The sequence below is a fragment of the Cydia pomonella genome, chromosome 11, assembly GCF_033807575.1.
Source record: "Cydia pomonella isolate Wapato2018A chromosome 11, ilCydPomo1, whole genome shotgun sequence".
Lineage (NCBI taxonomy): Eukaryota > Metazoa > Arthropoda > Insecta > Lepidoptera > Tortricidae > Cydia > Cydia pomonella.
This window is the reverse complement of record NC_084713.1, coordinates 1940994-1962689: the sequence shown is the minus strand read 5'-3', so window position 1 is coordinate 1962689 and position 21696 is coordinate 1940994. Positions and strand designations below refer to the sequence as shown.

The 21696-nt window shown below is 35.4% G+C and overlaps 1 protein-coding gene across 4 annotated transcripts in view; it reads right to left on the bottom strand.

Moving 5' to 3' along the window:
• Positions 1-21696, bottom strand: part of LOC133522611 (syntaxin-binding protein 5) — a 458488-nt gene that overhangs the window by 177913 nt on the left and 258879 nt on the right. The gene's annotated exons all lie outside the window — the stretch shown is intronic.

Genomic DNA, 21696 nt, shown 5'->3' with positions numbered 1-21696 from the left:
TTTAAATTATATCTAAAAAGGACCAAGATTAATAAATAAGAGATTCACAAGGCCAAGGTACGTAAATAGAAACAGGCAAGGGACCAGTCCCTCGCTCGTCGAGTTTAAGCAAATATTTAGTGACCCTTTGAAGTATCAAAGACCCTTCCATGCCGTCCCGTAAAGGATTAAGTTCACTGGTTTTTCTGAAACATCTGTCATTGTCACGAGAAAAAGATCTGACGCGGACTGTCTTTATAAAGCACTATCTTTAAGGACTGCGAAAAGCTGTGCTGTTATTGACAATGCTTTTAGATTAGATTAGATTTATTTATTTAACAACATATTATTACAGTATAAATTACATTAATGTAAATTTTTAAGAATGTATATTGTGATAATCAGAAATAAATGTTATTGCTTGCTTTAAGTAAACCAGCTAAAAGATTATCGAGATCATTAAAAAATATGTGAAAGAGGTTTCCACTTTTACTGGTTTAACAGTGACGATGTTTTTGCAAAGCGATAGGAATGGTTCAAAAGTTATCCCCTGAAATGTTTTGATAAACGAACACCGGCTGCGGAGGATTGCGAGTATTGCGACTGTCTCTTTGAGATTTATCGGTTATTGTCCAAAAAACATGGCCGCGGGCGTACAGACAGACAGGACTGAGCTGTTGCTGTATCTAATCGTTGGAATTAATTCTGTTTCAGTTCGTCTGACTAAACTTCCTTTGAGATATCGCTGTTTGACTGAGGCTGTTGATTACTAAGCCTTTGTCAACACACACATATATATATACCCACTTTGCCTTTGTGACAATTTTCTTGAATCAATTTTGATCAGGAAATAAAATAAATTGGACAATGTTTCTGCTGAATTCAAGCATATCGCAATTTAGTTTCAGGACATCATTTTACGGAAGGGAATCGCAAAATTAGTATAAGTAATTTGAGATTTCGAAATCAAACTGTTCTATAATAATATGTACCGACTTACCTAGGTAGTAGGTACTTAATACTAAACAGGATAAAACAATTACGCAGTTTAATAGGGCAATAGATACGTAGGATTTACCTATTCACAACAAAACATTTCATAATTTATTTTACTAAAATATTCGATTGAAATATTCAGTTAACAATGTTTTATACGAATACACCAATTAAATCATTCATATTCAACATGGTATTTCGTTTCATAAAAAATATATCGAACACGTTTATTTAAATATTGAAGGTACTCGTACCTACGAGTATTAGTTCTGGTGCTTCTTTGTTGTTCATATAGTGAACATCGAAATTTAAACATCGTCTATCGTCATCTCTATCGCTCTTGTCTAATTGGAGTTATAGAGATGGAGATGCACGAATTTCGGATCGAGCTACGTAGGATTTATGAATAGGTTAGTTAGACTTGTATCGATGACAGTGATTGGGCGTTTGTTTGGGAAAGGTAGACTAGTTTTAGCTGTAGGTAATACCAGCCTAACGCGTATAACTATTGTAACTGCCGTTAAAATCCAGTCTGAATTTGGAACTTGCTGCGCAGGAATACGGTTAACAATTGAGTAAGCTTTCCATAGCTGTTACGACTATCTTGTGTAGTGAAGCAGATTGACCCACTGGCTTTGCTATTAGTAAATATTCTGAAATATGATACCAATTCCATACGATATCAATGCGTAGCGCTCAAGCTAATGTAATTACTTTTGTAGTCTAGACACTCTGACGCCTGTAAATGACGTAAATAATATAAACGTCCATAAGGTCAATAAGGGTAGGTATGGGGGTGCAATTACATAAATTTTCCAAAGTAGTAAAAGCACTAATCAATATGTAAATAAGGCCTAATGTGAAGGCCAGCCACACAGTAGCTCCTCAGCGACACGTAACCGTATTGATCTTAATGAATTTATGAAACAAATTGTCAATCAAAGTACAAGTATAATGAGTAGAGCTGACATAACTGATAAAACTGCAACTCACGAGCGAACAAGTTAGTTTATATGCTTTATAGACATATTGCCATATTTATTTTATGGACATATTTATTTTTATTATTTGGACGACAAGAGGGATGAGCTGAAAGCCCGACCACCAGCGGTGATCAGCTATAATTATATTGATGGTGTCCTCTCGTGCCCGTTGTGCGCACGGGTGTTTGCCAACAAGATCGGCTACGTCAGCCACACGAGAGCACATGAACGCCAAAAAAGGAGTAGAAGCAGTCGCCGTGGCCGAAAACGGTCAGGAGCATATATATATAGACATATTGCTCTTGAGTGGACTTATACAGGATACATTGGTTTTTAATGTTCAAATTTGGAGGAGCAAACATACGGGATAATTTCCATTGCAGGAACAACGAGTAAAAGTTGGACGTACACCCAGCCGCAAAATTAAATAAACACATTCTGAATGAATTCCTTTATAATGTGTCCATGTCACTTAGTTTACTTGCCGACCCAGAAATATATACGAGATTGTCATTGTTAAGTTGGCGAAACACGCGTTTTGTCGCCCTAAAAGTCCTGACATATCCTGCCTGGGCGGTTAATAAGTTCAAGTTGCGAATATTTCCGTAAAGTTCGAATCATTCTCTTATATTTCAAGAAAATTTCAGAGCATACAAAGAGAACTTTTATTTTTAACTGGAAAATTTCGAAGTTTCCGAAAGTTTCGCCATGTGGAAATTTTCCAATGGCACATCAGTAGACACCGCCAGCTCATGTTTCCCGTGTAAAACAATATCGCTCCAAATGTTCCCAATTACATGCTAAGTGGAACAGTGGAACTTTAGGGGAGAGAATTCAAATTAAACGCAGTATACGAGTCCCAATGTGCGCCATGCGATCCGCCCCGTTCACCATAAAATGAATGAGAGCTGAAATGAGGGCTACCGCGTATGAAGTCGTCGCTAGAGGCGCTAGTGTAGCGTGAGGTCTACGAAATTTCAATTGTCACTGTTTCGGGGTGGGTTACGCGCGTTTATTACAATTATAATTATTTTAAATATGGTCTGAAATTAAAAACTGTCGCGCCTATACAATAACTGCCTGCACAATGACTTTGACAGGTGTAGTTTGGACCTTAATCAACAGTGGCGCCAACTGGTGAGCACAAAAACGGTAGCCTTCATTGTAACAGATGAAATTCAACTTTTGATTGACCTATTTTAATTAAATATAGCTTCAACGCATTTTAAGTACAGTGTCGTTTGTATTTTCGTTTTCATACCTCCATATATTGTAAATTTCATCGAAATCGCTAATAGTTTTTGATAAATTACCAAAAAATATGAGAATGTATCTTTATTTGCCGCTACTGTACCTAATCCCTCGTCAACAATACATGACTCTGTTGACGTACTTTATCTAGCGAGTAAGCGTACGGCTGATGCTCCAATATTCATTCCTACCGTCTCATCACGATGTGCCGCAATTTAAAGCATGTAACATACTAATTTCGCAAAAAAACTGCTATCACGAAACTAATGGAACCCTACGAACCGTCGAACCCCAACATTACAAGACATCTGACGTTTACTTTTTCCAGCAAGTAAGCGTGCGATTGACGCTCCAATATTTGCCGTCCCGTCACGATGGGCCGCAATTAACGACGTATCGCAATTTGTCGTCTTATCGGACGGTCGGAAATTGATCGCCGACGGACTGAGGACGTCAGTGCCAGATAGTGCAAAGGGTGAGCCGGAAAACTTATGATTTCTTGATATTTATTTGTTAATTAACCCTTTACAGCCCTGTAACACTTAGATATTATACAGCAAAACCATCCAATAACATCATCTCTTTGATTTTTTTCTTATGCAGAATTTTGAGGACTTTAATGAGCCGATGAAGCTTGAATCGATGCGAATTTAATCTGCACCATTAACGGGTTAACTCAAAATTAGATATCAAAACAGGGCAAGGTACGTTTTATACAAGTACGTTGAAATGGTTGTTTTACTTAAGTAATATAAACCAGTGGATAAGATTGACGAAGCTCGTTGTGAATTTTATCTATGGTTTGTTACCACGTATCGGAGTCTGGGTTGCGGTTACATTAATAATAAGTATTGTTCCGATACTCGTGTCAGCGAATAGACGCATAGCGAAGAGTCTCGACCAACACCTAATTGAGAGACCCTCGCTAGGTGGCTGGATCAAGAAGAAGATAGTTTACTTTAATATTCATATTATAAATTCCTTACTTAAGATGAAGAATAAATAAAGACAATAGTATAACAATAAATTTAAGGTTAGTCAGCATCAACAGTAGCGGATGAAACAATCAAAAATATCTACCATCCTGGAATACTTTCCTAAATACAGTTATAAATCATTTCAGTTCGCTGTTCAAAGTATCTGTTATATTCTACATATGGACATTTTTGTTAGTCGGTTAGAGAATAGTAGTAGATACTTCTGCCACGTAGTTTGATCCGCTACTCTTGATGTTGACTGTACCTACTTATAAAATTGAATATTTTTGAAAATAAAAAAATACTTCGTCCGCTAATATTATAACCAGAGTAACCGGAACTCTATTTTCAACTCCTACACTTACTCTGGTTATAATATTAGCTGAAAATCGTCCAGTTTTGTTACCAAAACTAATGTATGAAGTGAGCACTCTATTACTTCTTATTTCTCTATGGTCTAGTTCAGGTCGTCGACATTGAACGATGAAGTTTGATTATATTATACCCCTAGAAATTGTATTTATTTGAAAACGTTCAGGCAGAAAACAGTTGAAAAACGTTCCACAATGTAAACTTTGTAAGTAAATAGGAGTCTATTCAAAACTTGAAACTCAAGTACTTTGTTTTTAGTTTTGTTAAAGCACACATACCTACAACTTTTGGCTGGTCTTATGATACCTAAGTACTTTGTTTTTAGTATTAATCATAACGTCAGAAATAGCTACTCGTATTGTTAAAACTTAAGTAATATAAACGCCTGGAACAATGAAACCACGCAACAGTAAACAAATTTAATCTTAATTTTCAGTAAGTGTTCAACAAGACAAAAACATAAGAAGCTAACGAAACTATTCTTAGTTCAAAATTCTGTGAACTTATGAAACCGCAAACCGCTTATTGAATATAATATTGTCTTGAATATTCTAATAGCATCACTCATTACTGAAGATTGGATCTTATTTATTTGTGATAAGGTTTAATTATTGTTAGGCAACAGTGCGGACGCGTACGCGAATTACAGCCGTCGTGAACGCTGCTCGCACTGTTGGTGCTTGAGAAACACCTAGGCTCTCCGAAACATGTCGCGCGAGTGAAATCCGTCTAATTAGTTCAATGTATAGGGATACCATATGAAATCATCCCCGTAAAAATCCTTACATTTCCTGGGCTGTCATAACTCTAAAAATCACTTACGTATCTTGAAGTTTTTAAAAATCGTTTAACTTTATTAAGCACTCGTTTTACCACGAACATTTTGCCATCACCTTCGCACCCATATGCTATAGCACAGCTTCAGAATAACCTTCCCTTTCCTCAACTTTCAACTTTTAGTTAGCCTCTAGTGGTTAACTGAGGTGAGTGAGGCGCACTCCTGAAAAAGGACCAAAATTCCCGAAATCCAGGAGAAATCCTAAAGTATGGCAAGCGTGCCTAAATACGGCAAAGTTCAATAAAGCTTTGTGGTTCCTTAAGTCTTTTCAAGTGAAGTTAGCAACATATTATTCGTAATAATTCAACTAAAGGAATAACTCAAAAGTTACTGAATAAATCCGAGTCGACGATCGGAGTCTCTGAAAGGCTAAAGTTAACGGGAATGGGCGAGTTTGCCTTTTGATGAACGAAATTGTATCGAAGTGGGCAAAATAAGGGCCTTTTAGAAACGACTCTTGGGGTTCTTATCAGAGTTTGTTAGTTTCAATTTTGTTTTTGCGGTGTACGACTAGTTTAAAGGTGTAAATACAACTTGAGAGCCTAGTAAAAGAAAAAAGGCTTTTTGACATGACTGCATATTGTAATGGGTATTTAGTATGGGCCCTAATTAACAAACTTCCATATGTTTTATTAAGAAACACGCCTTTTATTCTCCTTTAAAAAATATGCAAAACGTCCCACTTAGGCACTGACGCAACGTTATATCTGTCACAAGCAATATACATTGCCAGACGGAAACTTTTTAAAATGAATTACGCTCTGGTAGTTAAGACTAAATTACATAATTGAGTTAGAAAAAGTATGTGTGTAAAATAAAACGAACATCATGTTTTATTCCGATAACTTTCTAGTTTCATAAGACGTATTTCGCTCACGTCACAACATATTTAGTAAGTAATTCACCAATTAATATTCGCGGCTCAGCCTGTTGAGCCGGCCCGGCTGAAAAATTAATCGCACCGACGCGAGCGTAAGCCGATTCTGATGTAAGTGGGGATCAACTCAAGATTCTGCTTGCATTATATTGCTTGATCTATTTTGAAAGGTACACAACGTAATTTTGATACAACCACATATTCAAGGGGTATATTATAGGCCCAAAATTATTATAGGCAAAAAAGTTGGTCCAGTCCATGGTTGCCTAGATTAACCGATTTTTATCTAAAATCTCGAAGTATCGGATAGTCATCAGCGAAGATAGCAATCTTGAGGAAATCTGTAGACGTGTGCGAAGAAGTACAGGTGTGTTAAGCCCCGAATCCGTATTGGGAAAACGTTGAGACTAAACACCCTCGTTAGAGAAGGCATGTGCTCAGCAGTGGGATGTACAGTCAAAGAATTTAAGTTCTGTATCCTTTCGTACCTTGTCACAGTGACAGTCAATATGAAAGTCGCTAGGGAGTTCATTCTATTGTAACTATTCGTAAATAAGTTGATTTTGATGATGGTTTCAGATACAACATGCTAATTTCCGTGCTGGAAAAAGACTTAAATTGTTCTTTCCTTACAAACAAAACTAATTATATTTTCGTTGCAAACAATATATGAGAAATCGCATTGAAATTCTACACGCCCCTTCCAACACATGCGTCTTAAACTTTTCTAATATAAAGCGAAATAGTGCTTTCGCACAAGTGCTCCGTCTTAAAAATGCATCAAAGACAAAGTAATATCACTCTAGACTCAATGAAGACGTATTAAAGTTTAAATTGCAAAAACGTTTCTAAAAAGATTTAAACTTACAAGTCTAAAACAAAAGAAGAATGTATCACCATGTTTCAAATTTAAACTTTATCACTTGAGTTTTAAAGTTGAATTTAGAATATATACGACTACAGACATGTTGCGCTATTATCTACTCTGGAAGGTTCTGGGTGTCACAAAGTTTTGAGTTAGAGGCACACAAATGTTTTGATATAATTGTACGAGTATTAACTTAATTCTTATGCTAGCTTGCGCTTAGTAACTTTATGATTATAGGTGTTTGTCCTAATCGAAATTATAACATTTCCGTTACCTTAAACCTCCTCAACATTTTCTACTATGGTAAACATTCCCTGGCTTGAAATAAGTGATTCTACTATTTAAATAGCTGTCTATATTAATTCCTGATAATGGTCACTTCTCCCTTTGACCGGTAATATCTTCGATTCGAAAAATACATCATTTCAATCTTTTAAATCATATCTTGGTAAGTCGAATACCGCTTCAGTTCTACATAGAACATAGACGACTGAAATTATTACCGTATCGGCTTTGCCGTTGTCAGACCAAAATCGATGAAAAGTCTATATATTATATGACCAATGTCAATATAATACCACCAATAAAACAAATAAAGCTATAATATATTATAGTGTAAGCAGGGAATAACTAAGGGAATTTAATCGCATTACAAAGGACCAATGTTGCCCAGAAAAAAGTATTTTTCTAATGCTATTACTGCCACAATACGCAGGATGTAAGAAATACGGCCCCAGAATAAATCAGTTTTGTATTACTGTAACATAATCAGGCTCCATGCTTCAGCTTTACGTTTATTTCTCGAACAATAATGGAAATACACATTTCTCATTGAACATATTATTTATAACCAAGATTTTGTATTTTTGGTATTGGCAAAGAAAAATTTTGTGCGTGGGTTAGCATCAAAATAGGTTGCAAGTAGCAAAATGTAGTTGTATAGGATTTTGATCAGTTAAAAAAAATAAAAAAAGTTTGTGCTTTTTGTAAGACACCGGTATTTTAATTTACGCTGTGAGTGCGGTCTGATACTTCTGATGGTTCGGTTTAGAGCGACATTCTTAAAAATTGTTAGCTGGATTCGATAGCAATCCAGCAATTGGTGCGATCGGAATGGTCTGTCACTAATATCAAATCAATGCCAGATCAAGATGAAAATTTTAACGATCGAATGCCGTCCCTATTGGCAGTGTATTCATTCAGGTAACATTAAAAAAAAAAAATGTAGGGCCTATTTTTTTGTAAGCCCATATTTTGTTATAGGCTTACAAACTCGACAAATACAGCCTATCAACTCTTATCCCGCCACAATACAATACAAACTAAAGTAATCCAATCGAGTGAACAATAGCACAAATAAATAGGCGGTGCCGAGTGTGCGGCGATGTGGACTCAGGCGGAAGGGAGCAACAGTTGACTGTTGAATTGTCTCACAGATGGCGCTGTTACTCACACGTTATTTTCAGAATCACTCCGTGAAAATTTGTAAGCCATGGTCATATAAGTAAAATTTGAGAATGTCATTGAAATTATAAGAATGTATGTCATGGTGTGCGAATAGGATAGTTGGACTCAGCTGGAAATAGGCAACAGTTGTAGCTGTAACATGCTTGTTGTTTTCTGAATCGCTGTTTTTTTTGGTTTAATATATTACCACAAACCAACATAAACAAAAGTAAGTAGCCAATTGAGTGAATAATAACAATAGGCGGTGTCGTGTGCGGCGATGTGGACTCGGGCGGAAGGGAGCAACAGTTGACTATTGTTTGAATTGTCTCATAGATGGCACCGTAAGGTTATAGCGTCATCAGCGTACGTAGTATCAACGTAGGTTTTTCATCAGATTATAAAGATTTTGTGAGCTAATTAGGGACATATATCAATAACATAAAAAACAATAACTTAATGAAAATGAAATGAAGCAACAGTTGGGTGTTGTTTGACAGCGCTGTAATAATTTTTGAGCTTTGGAAAATTTTATTACGCTTCGTGAAGCTATGTCCAAAAGATGAAATAATGCAAATTTATTAAAAATAAGAGCAACAATTGACTGTTCTGATTACTTCATTGAGGGCGCCAAAATGTTCGGAATACATGTGATTTACACCGTGGCTATTTGATTATCTCTACGTAGCCCGAACGAGATAAAAAAATTGGTTGAATTATCGCTATCTTGTCCCAAAAAGTTATACACTTTTAAATCCATATGCACATTGCGCACTTCTTAGGAAAATCATTTTTAGCAAGGCTGTTAACATTTTTCACAAGCTACCAAAATCGATACAAACTTTACCGATAACAGATTCTTCGATACAATAAAAACTTTACTGAAAACCAAGTGTCAATATGACATATAGGAATACTTAAATGACAGTGAACTTTTTTGATGCATGTATGTATATGTAATGTTTTCTCTAAATTATATAATTCAAATATAGCCATTAATTTGACATTAATTGATAAGCACGTGTATTTAAAGAGTTGTCATTTATTATTATGATGATGACAATTTACTTGATTCTCATAAACTACACCGCTACTCGCTTTAAATATTTGTATGCCTCATATGGCCAAAAGTGGAGCACTTAATTATATGTATGTAACACCCGTTTGTAACACTACCTTTCGACATATAATTGAATTGAATTGAAAAGAGATTAAAATTTTGATCAATGCACAATCTGATCTAAACATTAAGTAAGGATGCTATCAAGGCTATCAAGACTTTTAGAAAATCTCTGTTCCGTATTTATAAAAAAAGTTTATAATTACGAAATATTGTTACAGCCGGAGAGGTGGCTCCCTCAGTCAGTTACTAAATAAGATTAGAAATAGCATTGTTCAATAAGCAACAACACAGGACATCAAGATCGCAATCAATGCCAACGCTAGCAACCATCGTCCATTTAGCGTTGAACGAAGCATCAATAGAGGAGCAAAACAAAAGCGATCGTACCTGGTGCGACTAGGGTCGGACTGAGAGAGTATTCGGCAAATTATTTTCGGTTAATAAAACTACGACGATACGATCGACGCGAAAAATTAAAGCTGGGGATTGAGGAAACAATGTGCGAGATAAATAGAAAAGCCTACAATTTAGTGTTGGTAGACTTGAGTCTTTTGAGTCTGAATTTGTATAACTCGAATCGTTTTTACGAGACTTAGCGCTTTAAAAATTTCTGAGTATTTTTTAAGAGCAACTCAAAAGGACTCGAGCCTCCGAATAAAGACCCCGTCAACAATTTTATAGGTTTTAACTAAATAACAGGAAAAAAATCCACAAATATTACTCAAACACAATGCATTTCGAAATTTTGCAAAGAAAAAAATTGAGAGTTATTGATAAGGACTCTATAAAAGAATCTGGTCTCTAACAAGTTGAAAAGAACTCGAGTTTAGACTTACTTATGTGAGTCTGAACAACTGAGTCGAGTTTCAAAGCAGAGGACTCAAAGGACTCGAGTCTTAACTAACACTAACCTACAATGGGTGTGACCAGGGTCTGACGAAGGCAGGTATGAATATGAGTATGAGCATTTCAGCTAATGAAGTTACGATAGTGCGATATATGAGAAAAATAAATATTATGGGACAATCATACAAAAATCAACCCAGCCCCACAGCTCAATAAACCACAAGCCCTAGTATCCGAAACAAAAGTTTTCTCCACCGATTTTAATCGGTCCTTATAGGGATGTGAACCCGGGACTGCCAGCTTCGTAAGAAGGATCACTAGCTACTACTTAGGTAAGGAGGCAAATTAGTATTTAAGAAAATTTTTAAGTTATTCCAGTCCGACCCGGACCGAAAACTAATTGGCAGATAATAAGCCGAAAGCCTTAGCCCAACCCTAGATTCCACCTCAGCGAGCAACGTTCATTAGTTGGTTTATTTGTTTGTTCCCCACCAGCGCTGTTGCTTTGATTCCGTTTTAACTTTGTTTGCTTTGTTGTTTGTTTTAGATCGCTGGAGAAATGGAATAGGAAAATATGGAATGATAAGTCATATTTTCTCTCGACCAAATAAAATGAGAAAAGGAAAATATATCTTTTAACTCCATTAAAATCTTTCATTCGTTTGTACGTACTTGTTTGTTTTAAGTTTATAAACTTCTCTAACTTTAATCCTTCAATAGACCAAAACTAAAATATACTTCGCAATTCAAGTCGGTATGGACTTCTAAAAATTCTGCATAAGAAAAAAAAATAAGCTGGGCTAGTGTAGAATGCGTCATGGCAGTAAGTCCGCTTGGCATAGAGGTTAAATAGATTAAGAGAAAGGGGGTCTCCCGCGAAAATCTAATTCTTTTTATCTGCCTCACTATTGCTAGCATAAGCAAAAGTGATAGATAATGAATTTTCGTTTTAATTAATAATTTTATTGGTTAGAACGGTTTGATTATTTAGAATCTAATAAATGCTTTTCCCCGAAAGAAATTAGATTAATACCATAACCGCATAGCTAAATACCTTAAAACTAGCATACTCATTATAAAAATATATTTTAAAATTAAATACTATAAATAACATTAATAAATATCATATTAAATCATATTAAATTATTTATGATGTTTACGAGCAAATAAGTCAATAAAGACTTTCAGCTATTTTTACATTTCTGGCGGACAACTGCCGGAGACAACAAATCCTACACAAATAAACAGTCAATCTGTTTGTTTGCTTTTGTTGGTTTCTTCAATCTCGCGAAAAAGGTTATTGGGCGGCTATCATTGGCTTTTAGAATAGAATACAATATTTTTTTATTCGGAAACACAAACAAACAGTCAATAGACATACATAAAAGAGAACGTAGTGAGAATAAAGTTTCACGAAATGGCCTCATTTCAACATCTTGCTGGCGACTTCCAGCGCTGATCTTCCAATGAGACCATCAAGTGAGAAATAATCACGGAAGGTAACAGACACAAGGAAAGAAACATAAAATAAACCGAAATAAATTACACACATTCACATAATTATAGACAAACTCATACAAAAAAGAGATACAACATGACACTAAGTTAAAATCAAATTGCACGGACGAACTGAACGTACCTGTACCGGTCCGGTCGGGTCATATCGTGGCGCGGCATTAAGTGTGCATTTTAAAACAACTGTCTTAGACAGAATTCCAATGCCATCATCTAAATTAAAAATGCACGCCTCTAGTCCACACGTAATGTGTATAAAAGTCTATAATGAACTTCCAAAGAATATCCGAGATGATGAAACAAATACTCTATTTAATAGTAAAATTTCAATTTTTTTTTATTAGATAACTGTTTCTATTCATTGTAAGCGTTTTTTTTATGGTAATGTATAGTTATAATATTTATTATAGTAGAGCTTAGATAAGAATAAGAATAAGAATAAGAAATATTTATTAGCACAAAGAGTTACAAAATTTTGATTAATATTTAATTGTACTCACATAGAAAATTGCGCTAAAAGGTCTTCACTCAGCTTGATGTCCCGAAGTTAGTCTTACGACACACTACGGGACGCTGGTTTTCAGTGAAGCCTGGTAAAACTAAAACTAATTATAAGACTAGAACTAAACCTAGAACTAGAACTAAAAAAAAACTAGATGCTACCAATATCCAAAAAAATATACTTAACACAATAAATATACACAGCATTTGTAACAAAAACATAGAATTCGAATACTTACTAATCTTTTAATGAACATATAGATATAGCAAGTAACATTTTTGTTACTTATAAGAGATAGCCTTAACCCATAGTTAAGTTAGATTTTAAGTTGTATTGCAGTGCCCTACAGGGTTTTATAGCTGCACAAAATAAAATGTAACACCTTGTATAGTATAACCTATGAAAGCAATAAAGATACTGATTACTGATTAGATAAACATTGAGGTAAAACGGAAAGTTTAAAAAAATATCAAACGTTTAAACACTATGAAATTATTCTTTTTATTTATTGCTTTTTAAAACTTTCGCATTTTTGGTAGAACCAGATCGGTTCTCGGAAAAGCACAGGGTCCATTTTTTCTAACGGCCCGTATCGAACAATGCGATACGTCACACCGTTTCGATAGCGGTCTGTCAGTGTCAAAAGTGACATTTATCACTTTTGACATTAACACATCAGTATCGTATCGTGTGACATCTTAAGTATTATTCGAATCGGACCGTAAAGTGATTTTCATGCACAGCTGTAGGAAAAAAGTAGAAGCGGATAATTTAACTGAAATAGATGTTATGGTGTTATCGTTAGACGTGAACGCGTGTTTCACCTAAATACACAAATTAAAATAGTTAGAGACCAAATGAAATAATTTGTTTCTCAATTGAGTTAGATAATTAAGAATTACAATTCAAAACGCAAAAGCAAATGAATGGAGAAAGTTCCATAATGACCATCAGTCGAACAAATTCAAAAGTATTTAAAGCTTGAAACTTACTAATTCCGTTGTGTTTTATTCCACAAGTCAGAAGATTAGAAAGTCATTAAGGCCTAAAGAAATGGAGTGAACGCTGAAAGGTAGGCTCTGAATACTGAACCGAGCCTTGTAACTGTAGAGACCAGTTTGTTTTATTGTTCTTGGATTACTAGGGAAGCGATTCGTTTGTTTCGATTTTGTCTTTTGTTTTTGGGTCTATTAGACTTGTCAGAGTGAGAGCTGAGAATACGAATCCATCTAATTTTGATTAACTACACATATGCTTATTGATCACATCATAAGAATGATAATAAAAGTCCATGTATGAGTGTACAAATACAAATATCTTTATTTCGCTTTAAAACGCTGTACAAAAGATGTTTAAAATATATAGTAGCCACACACATTCCACCAAAAACTGGCAGGAAAAATGTGCTGCATCTAAACTCTGTCTTTATATCCCAGATACTAGAAAACGACAGTTCGATTGGCCAGTTTGCTACCTAATCTGTGTGGTTTTGCTGAGATATAAATACATAAAGAACTTATAAAATTATTTTATCCGATTCCGGCCGGAAAGCGTCAACATTCGGTCCGCTGCACTAAATGAATTTGCCGCTATCTGGCTCCGTCGGATAGTAAAATTGTATACACACCTCGGCCAGTAAATGGAAAGCCTCAGATCACTTGTAATTGTCGGCACAGGCGAATACTGCCTGCTAGGTATGTGTAATATAGGTACAGTCAAAAGATTTAATTTGTAACCCATTTCGTACGTTGTCACAGTGACAAACAACATGGAAGTCGCTAGAGACCTCATACTATTGTCAATGTCACTATGTACGAAGTGGATTACAAATTAAATCTTTTGATTGTACCTACTATAGATGTAAGCTAATACGCTCATGATCTGTCGAGGGGCGCGCAGTTAAAGGTGGTTTATCTCTACTTAAACACAATATCATGTGATCACAGACACTATTCACGTCATATTTAACACCCACCCATCGGCGATCCAAACTTGATCGCATTTGATATCGGTACTTTACCAACAGGTTTGCCGTCCAAGTTTGACCGAGGCGGGCATTGCCATTCTAAACGCTTCTATAACGAGGGTGCACAAGTTTCGGGGTAGCCAGTATAAGTGCACTTTCTAAACAAGCTGTTAGATATCTCAAAACCACATTAAGGGCTACTTGCGTAGGTTTGGGACGAAAAATCGCGAAATATGTACGTCATTGTACAATTTACACTCGTCCAATAAAAACTCACGTAAAATTATGTGTTTCCAGAAATTTTACATTTACATTTTTCTTTACATACACTCACGGCCAGATTCAAACTTTAAGATACGTCAATAAACTCCTAAAGATTGTATATGTCAGTGTGTTCTTCAAAAAAGAACGTCACTTTTGACACTCAGATATCCAATCCATATCGTATCTTTAGCAAATGTTTGACGTATCTTAAAGTTCTAATCGGGCCGTCAATCATAAAATACGATGCAGCTTTCGACCTCTTATATATGCATATGTAGGTTTTTAACTGTTAATCATTATTTCTCTTATCACAATAATCCTACCGTCAACTTCCTCAACATTGCCTAAAAATAGCTGACGGTACGATCGAAGCGAGAAACTTTACACCTACCGTGTAATCGTCCTTCATCCTCTTGCTTGTCAAAGAACTTCATACGTTCGTTTATTTGCCTCCCTATTGCACGAATATGCCTTGTGCAGACAGATATTTTCGAATTTCGATTTTCCCCTGGACTCACCCGCGCTCGCGTAACTATTGGGAACTTACGACCAAGCGATCGCCAAAGTCAGCAAAACTCACGGATTGCGGGCATTACCTCAGATTGCCTTCCAAATCTCTTCACTTTGAGATCTCTTCCACACACTTGCTTCATAAAACCATTTCTTTAACTTTCGCTATTTTTTTGTAGAATTTTGCTTTCCGAAGAATTCACTTGTCTTGTCTCTTTTGGCTGTGTCTTGTCTTGGCTGAGGGACAGGGGGTGCGATCCCCGGTCCGGATCGTACCTGGTCCAACGGATCTCATTGTCCATTCAGCGCGGTAACGCTTCCAGCGTAATGGAGACATTTGAGCCATGTACGATTCGTGACGATTATTTAATTTAAATTGTTAAAAAAAGAGACTGACGAAAAAAAAAGATTCACTTGTAAATAACATATATATTGATAAATATCTTAGATTTAATATATTCCGTATGCGACTTCTCCACATTGTTCTTAAAAGTTATCTTATTAAACTTATTGTTGATTAGCTTAATTATCTACTGCGCTATAATTTCTTCTCATAAACCTGTGTTTTGTTAATTTTGTGTACCAAAACTAGACAATGTTTATGTACCAAAGACGAAGTTTCGCCATGCATCTAATTAGTTTATTATCACGAACTCCTAAACTATGTATAAATCATATAATTAACTCGTTCAGACCAAACAAGTGTTTGTTAATAAATTACCCAACTTTTTACGTGAAACGGACAGCGTTGGAGAGTTTTAAAACATTTATTTTCAAAGTGAAATAAACTGGTTGTTTTGTTTCAGTTTAGCTAAAATGTAAATACACAATTTGAACAAAGTGATTTTAATTAAGTAAAGTTCGTTTTTAAACTTTGTAATAACGATGATAGCTTTTAATTAAGTATCTTCTTTGTGATTCAGATGTTTCATAAAATACGCATGAACATTAATCACGTTTTCTTTCTAGTACTTATATATTTAACCTTAAATAGACTCTTAATCCGTCCCATTCCTTATATATTTAAGATGTAACTTGGGTTTGGTTGATCTATTGTCACAATTTTGACTCGCTTTCAGCTCGTTTCATAAACTCATAATGTTTTTTATTATATTTATAGCAGTGACATAAACTACTATTATTACACAAGAAAAAGCCGGGACAGATTGTGTATCTAGACACACTCTGTCCCGGCTTTTTCCCGGATTGCTCATTAAGCTCGTCCCGCTAATCGGTCACAGCCGGTAAGGTTAGCTCTGATTTATCCAGTCTTTTACCGCAAATTTATTACTGGTTTAGAACAATAATTACTGCTTTAGACTAACTTTTTTCTAATTGAAATAGTAATTTATGTGACTGCTACATAATGAAAGGCATTAAAACAATCATGTGATGTTTTTACGAAACTCGCTTTCAGCTCGTTTTATAAACCCACGCTCATTGTCTTTATGATTTGCATTATGTAGCAGTTATATAAACTACTATTATAGTATATATACATATGTTACTAGTTATATATACATATGGTGCTACTTTAGCGCACTAGTGCGAAAATTAGCATATTACGTTACTGTGTCGAACATTTAAAGGGCCGTATGTACTGTAAAACGTTGTACGATACATGTGTGAATAGGTAATTCGCAACTCGTGTCGATTTAAAACACTCCCTTCGGTCGCATCGTAATATACTATTATTACACTAGATCAATAGATACACACTGGGTCCCGGCTTTTTCCCCGATTGCTCATTAAGCTCGTCCCGCTAATCGGTCACAGCCGGTAACGAGGTTAGCTCTTATTTATCCAGTCGTTTGCCCGAGATTTATTACTAGCCACAATAATTACTGTTCTAGGCTACAAAGCTTTTTTTCCTTATTGTAACGTGATACGGTATTGGTACCCAATTAATGTAATGTATCTATAAAGGCTATCAATTTATAAACAAACTTATCTAAAAACTTTTTCGAAAAATAAAACATTAAATCCAAACTCAATGTGGTTGATAGCTTCGAAATACAAACATAAAATTAATCCAATAACATGCGTAAGACACAACAAATTGTTATGAGTAAGCGTTTTAACCCACTTCGACCCGTTCTAATGACATATTAGATGAATATAACAGTACATGCTTCAAATCCAACATACCCTAATAACTCAACCTACCAAACAGCTTATAAACCAAAATAATGGAATTTCGACTTTATCATAAACGTGTAAGGTCCAAATTCAAGTAACGTAGACCTTGAAGGTATAAGTTATTTACATAAAAGCCGTGTTGATGTTAAATTCATTCGTGTCAGCGCTCGCCTCAGGCCGCATGAGAAAATAAACGAAACAGAGTAACAATATCATGATGATCGTGGCTGTAGCTATTACAGGTATTACCACTTTATGGTGTTTTCCTTCTAGTTGATCATCGCATACGTAAACTTTTACGTTAGCAGAAACTTGAGATCGTACCGCTAAAAAAAAAAAAAGACTTTGTCTGCCTCTCTATCTCTCGAAGTAAAGAGCTAAAGAGATTCCCGGTAGGCCCTCTGACGTCTTAACATAAGCAGATTATGTGCGTTTAAAAAAAAATTCTATTCGCGCTTGTATTTGCATGGTGTATGTATACTCAAAGAGCGGTTGTATATGTATAAAGCTATAATATATATAGGTCCATTAAAAGAAGATAAGAGATTTGCGACTAAGCCGATATTAGTTGCAACTCTCTTAACCTTCTGAGACCCAAAAGAAGTATAGATTGTCGAATATGTACTAAATAAATTAAGAGGGGCTAAAGCAAAATTCGTATCGCGCCGCTGGTGGCCACGAAAAATGAGAACGTGTAAAATTCAATATAAAAACTGTAATTGTGACCGCGGCCGGCAAAACGTCCCACTTTGTCGCTTGCCATAAGGATGAAATTTGCTTGTATACGAATAACCTGACAAGATGTCCAACATGTTATGGCAAGTGACAAAGTGGGACGTTTTGCCGGCCGCGGTCACAATTACAGTTTTTATATTGAATTTTACACGTTCTCATTTTTCGTGGCCACCAGCGGCCCGATACGAACCTTAAGATTCGTGAAATATTAGGTCTAGATACGATATGTATCGGATATGTCAGTGTCATATCGTATCTAGACCTAATATTTGACGTATCTTAAAGTTCGAATCGGGTCGTAAAACTTTAAAAGATTAGCCCGATAAAAACATGTCTAATTTTCGCGAGGCGCGCCATATTTTTTGTCTCTATTATTTGTTAGCTTTACGCCCCTCTTAAAAGGCTTACGAAAGTGGACGTGTGGCTCTTCCTATTTTCTTTACTCCCGTGCTCGGGCGTCAGAACAATGTTCTTACGGTTTATATTCGGACGCACGTGTCTCAAATGTATACGTACACGTACGCAGAGGGTGTCGTAGGTAGCAGTACAATAGGTAGCAGCACTGACAGTTAGGTTGGCTTTGTAACGAAGATTCAGTGAGCAACAGTGCATATGATACCTAACCTGACTAAGTAAATAGATAGGTAGAGTCAGACCAAGTTAACTCTGCATGTGGAAATGTCATCATTTTGTGTCGAATGTATCTGAAAATATGACACTCCCTCAGTTTGTCCTGCCCAAGTAATTTTTGACGGACACAAATTTACATTTGACTTTCCTTTAAAATTTTAATGTCTGTCAGTAGATATGTCTAAACAAAAAAGGCGTTTTTCACTAGGTATGTTACTACAGAAACAAATTTTCAAAAGAATTGCCATTATCTCTAAATCAAGACCGGTTTCAGAAAACTTTGAATGATATTTTAGTCTCTAAATGCGGTCAAGAAAATTTAAATCTAAATCTGTCGGGTTTTACCAGCCCACAGTGTATATGGTGCATTAGGTCAGGTGCACCTAGATTTGAAAAAAAGGGTATGAAAAAAGGGTATATTTCAAATTTAACCGAAACAATAAACAACTTTGGTGTGATTTTAAAATTCTAAAATAAGATGGACACATTGTATTTTCTTTTGATAAATCACGAATTACAATTAAAACTAGATCACCTATTAACTTTTACCTTAGTAGCTAAAATCAGGTCTGTAGATGATGGAATCTTAGTTTTACCTGTAACAATAAGAAAACACAATTAAGTATTTTACATTAGTCTAGGTACTTGATTAAGAAAAACAATTAAAAAGTAGTTAAAATTGCCATATTACAGGGGGCCGAATATTGAATTTCGAGCGCTCGATTTAGTCACTCGAAAATCTGTGGAAAACGGCTAATTGATATTTTCGAAATACGAGCAATTGAAAGTGGGAATCTAGTGGTATTGACCACTCGTTTTCAATTATATTCGTAGAATTTAAATGATTATTATTGAAGATATATTGAAGTGATCCACATGGAATTGATCGATCGAAATTCAAAAATCGGCCCCCAGATTTCTGACTTTCATAACTTAATTTATTCAGAGTTAGCTTGTGCATCAGTTAGTCAGTCTGTCTGTCTGTTACCTCTTAATGCTTAAACCGCTGAACTGAAGCAGTTTTATCAATCACGCAAACGAAGTCTCGGGTAGTTCTAGTTTATTATTATATGGATATAAATCCATCATTATTCATCATATATTTCAAAGACTCGCACTGCAAGCAATACAGCCTTGCTCTTCTAGAACAGTGTCCCATGGGCCCGATTCATATAAAATATTAGTATCATATCCCATCAAATTATAAGTTTAGTTCGGTGAGTGTGCAACTAATATTGTGAATTTAATATTTTGAAACGGGCCCCTAAACACTAATAACACACACTCAGGGGTTTGTGCAAGTTTAAGCCGCTGTATTTTTAACACATATAATGACATTATAAACAAAAATCTTATTTTAATACCGTGACTTTTGGAATGTTCTAAATAATTAATTAACAGTAAATTATTTTACTGATTTTAATACCTACTCTCATTGGTATCAAACAGACCCAGAGGATAGCATTTAATATTATAGATAGGAACGTATTTAACCCAGAGTACAGTCAACAGCAGAAGAAGCTAAGCATGTTAGGTATTCAAAATTATTTAAACACAACGTGTGTCATCGTCACACGAATAGGTATTTAGTTACCCGCTTATCAACTTTTGTTCCAGACTGAAATGCCCATGACAAGTTAAAAAAAAACGAGTATGACGGGTTAGCACTGATTGACTAGCACGTTATTTTTTTGCGGATTAGCAAAGTAATATTTTTTTGTTTTAATTAGTATGGATTTATTGGATTTCCGCAAAGTATCGCCTGATACTATTCATTATTTAAATTTAAAAGTATGCATAAGATTTATGTCGTTTTACAAATTATATGCTAGTTAGAATGGAATACAAGACCAAACTACATAATAAATATAATTAACTTCAAACAAACAAATAATTTGCGACGAGCAAATTAACGCTAGCAATATAAGCTAAGTATTTTCCTAATTACCAAAGTCTGGTCTAGCGTAATGAAGTCCTTTGACTAAAGCCATTCCCATATAATTATGTCGTTCATACAAACAAAAAGCTCTCGTAAATGCACACAAAGCTGTAATGAGGGTTGCTGGGAAGGCTTTGAGATGACCACGAAAGGCATATAAGTTTGATATTTTAAGCTAGTAAATATTATGAGTAAAAATAATATTTTTTAAATCTTTTGACAGTGTTTTCATTTGATGTCCGCACATTAATTAATCCATTCAGCGCTAATTAGGACACATTGTCGTTACACCTCAGTGAAGCAATTGAAGGATGTGCACATACAGTAAGTATATAGGTATTATTATAATATGTACAGAGATAACTGACCCTCCCCGCGAATAAGTTTCTGCTCTGGGGGGTCAGTTATTTCTGCAGTTTACTGTACACACAGACACAGAGCAAACCCGAAACTAACTTAGACAATAGGCACCATTATCATTTTCCCGTACAATTTTTATTCGTATTTCGTTTATGCGTTTAGTTCAACATTTTACCGTCACTATAAAACTTGCGTCATATCCAAAACAATACAACAACCTAAAAAAAAAACGTCATATGAACGTTTTGGATTTGAGATGTACCTATATCGAGGCTACGCTGGAGTTAGAATTGAAATATTTTTCGCAACGAATCAATTGGAAAGTTGTGTCGGGGACCCGGCGTGTTTTAGTGGTAAATGGTTGGACGCTGCTCTACGAAGACAGAATGAAGACCCTTTTCATTATTAAAAAAGTTGTTCTACATTTTACAATAGTACTTTAGTTAAATATATTTTTCCCCTTGACTAGTTAAAGTGTCATGCCAGCTGTAGACACTCGTCGAGACCCTCTCACCGAGAGACTCGGCACCGCTTCAGTCCAATCGAAGAAGCGCGAGACTAGACAAGGAAGAGCGAGACC